The sequence below is a fragment of the Alosa pseudoharengus genome, unplaced genomic scaffold (assembly GCF_046254945.1).
Source record: "Alosa pseudoharengus isolate Yale_2024_CS ecotype anadromous, Long Island Sound unplaced genomic scaffold, YU_APseudo_1.1 YU_APseudo_1.1_scf_5, whole genome shotgun sequence".
In the NCBI taxonomy this organism is placed as follows: domain Eukaryota; kingdom Metazoa; phylum Chordata; class Actinopteri; order Clupeiformes; family Clupeidae; genus Alosa; species Alosa pseudoharengus.
The window spans coordinates 34,144,571-34,147,236 of record NW_027468837.1 but is presented as its reverse complement, the minus strand read 5'-3'; positions in this window follow the sequence as shown (position 1 = coordinate 34,147,236).

Here is a 2,666-nt window from a genome sequence, read left to right as displayed (position 1 = left end):
TTTAATACATTTCCTACCATGCAAAACTATTATTAAAAATCACAAACAAGTCGTTAGTTAGGTCAGTCAATTAGGTTATTCCAAACTTTTGACGGACATAGGCATGGCATGGATGGATTATGAACCCCTGGACACAGATGCCCCCCCCCCCCCCCCCCCCCTCTGTTGAGTTTTGTGAAAAGAGAAGGGTGGAGAAGAAGCAACTTCACTGATCCATCCCTGGACCTGTGACTCCATTTGTGTTCAAAATATATACTTTAAAATAAATTACAAACTAGAGTATCTTATGATAACCTCAACCTCTATATTACACAGAATGTGGTTCTTTAACTTATTACTTACACCTGAATATTTTTTTAAACTAAGGCTTAGACTCATAGGTTTGGAGCCTAATAAGATTTTGTCTTTTAATTTAGATTTTATTATGCTGGCGGCTAATCACACAATTTTAACGTAGTTTGAAAGGGACAGGATTCAGGAATAGGCTACTAAGACAGGCCCCTCTTCTGTCTGACTCACCTTATGTTACCCCTGTATGCATAAAGACTTCTGACAGAAATTACGTTTTGTGCCAACATGTAGAAACACTAGGCCTACTACAGCCTTTAATTGGTGAATGGAGGTGCAAATTCCTTTCTTTGGTTATTGTCCGCGAACGTTCTGGGAACCATAGTTTTTGGTTTCGGGAACGTTAGTTTTTGGTTCCCAAACGTTCCCCGAAGGTTAGCTTTTGAGTAAGTTTTGGTTCCCATGGAAAGTTTGCTGAATGTTCCGGGAACGTTCCCTAACCGTTGCAACCTTCATAAACCTTCCCCTAACGCTTCCTAACCGTTGCAACCTTTAGGGAACGTTCCTATAACGTTCCCTAAACGTAGCAAGATTTAGGGAACGTTCCCTTCTCTAAACATTGCAACCTTTAGGGAACCTTCCCCTAACATTGCAACCTTTGCATACCAATTTTATTATTACTTTAAACTACTTTAAACTGCCTGAGCAATGCATTATTATATATTTGCAGGAATTAATGAACAGGCAAAATTGATGGGATTTATAACTTTAATATAAAATACTCCAAATACAAAAAATATAAAAGGCCTAAAAATATATATAAACATCAGACTCCATGTTACCCAAGTATACTAACACAAGGAATTTGACTTTGGTAGGTGCTCTATACATTCAACAAATAGACAGACATACTGTACAATAGAGACAACAATATACATTGTGGCAGATACCAACACAATATACAAAACAACTATACAAATAAGAAATAATACCAATATAAGTACACATGGAGTGTGATGTAGAGTGCAAAGTAATAGTGCAAATGTAGTGTGCAAGACACATATTGGAATGATAAAGTATGTAATGTGCAGGTGAATGGTCAAAGTGGGGATGACCCCACTTATCTGCAGTTCAGGAGAGTGACGGCAGTGGGAAAAGAGTTGTTCTTGTGTTTGGTTGTTTTTGTGTGCAGGGATCTGTAGCGCCTGCCAGAGGGGAGGAAGTTAAAGAGTGTGTGTGCAGGACAGGGTTCCTACACATTTTCCATTTCAAAATTCCATACTTTTTCCATACTCAAATTTCCAAACTTCTGGCTAGATTTTTCTGACCATATTCTCGACATAGCGGCCACATCTGGTTTGGGATAACTCGGTGAAAACAAAGGTATGGACAACTGAAGTGAACTAAAAAATGACACTTAATATTTGTCCATTTAGCTGGGTCATTTTTAGTTGTATCTTAGTTGTATCATAGTTGTATCTTGACGATGGGGACTGACAGTTAAGCTACACAACAGTAGGAATGGTTCATTATGACCTGAGTGAAGTGATTAGTATTGCAAATGCAATAGTCTGGAAACACAAATATTTCTCCATACCCTTGTTTCTTTTTTCCCTACTTATCCAGACCTGGAAATTACTAAAATCAAATTCCATACTTTTCCAGGTTTTCCATACTGCGTAGGAACCCTGGCAGGATATGTGGAGTCTTTGGTGATGGTCTCTGCCCGCTTAGGTCCCAGAGTACAAGTCCTGGAGGGAGGGCATTTTGTTCCTCCTCTCCTGCAGCTCAGTGACTGTCGAGCAGGACGACAGCAATATGTCATCGACTGGAGCAGAGGGAGGTGACTGGGAGCTCCTTAAGAGCATGAGCAGCTCATCCATCTTCTCATCAAATGCGTCCATTCGCTGTGCCATGCGGTAATGGTGGTCCTTATTGCTATGGAAAAATGGATGGTGTTAGTTTTAGTTGTTAAATACATTATATACTTGCATATGTGAACAAATTAAGTGAGTCTTCTTACCTCTTATTTCCGTCTCCATGGCCAAGCCACCTCCCTCTGTGTGATGAGTCACTTGTGCTGTTTACAACAAAAAAAAAGTTAGTTACTCTCAAGTTCCTTGTCATGAAATTGTATTTACTTGGAAATGGAAAATTCAAAGACACTGTACCTTCAACTGGGTCCCAAGATGAAGTGGCAGGAGTTATAATAGACCCATCCAGCTCTTGGCAATGAGCTGGTTGCCTGTGTGGTGTTGACTCATCTAAAAAGAAAGTAAATATGAATATTGGTCAGTTAATTTATGGTAGGTTTCTTGCACATGACATTTGCAAAAAATAAACCTATTTATTACATTACATTAAACAATCACTAAAAA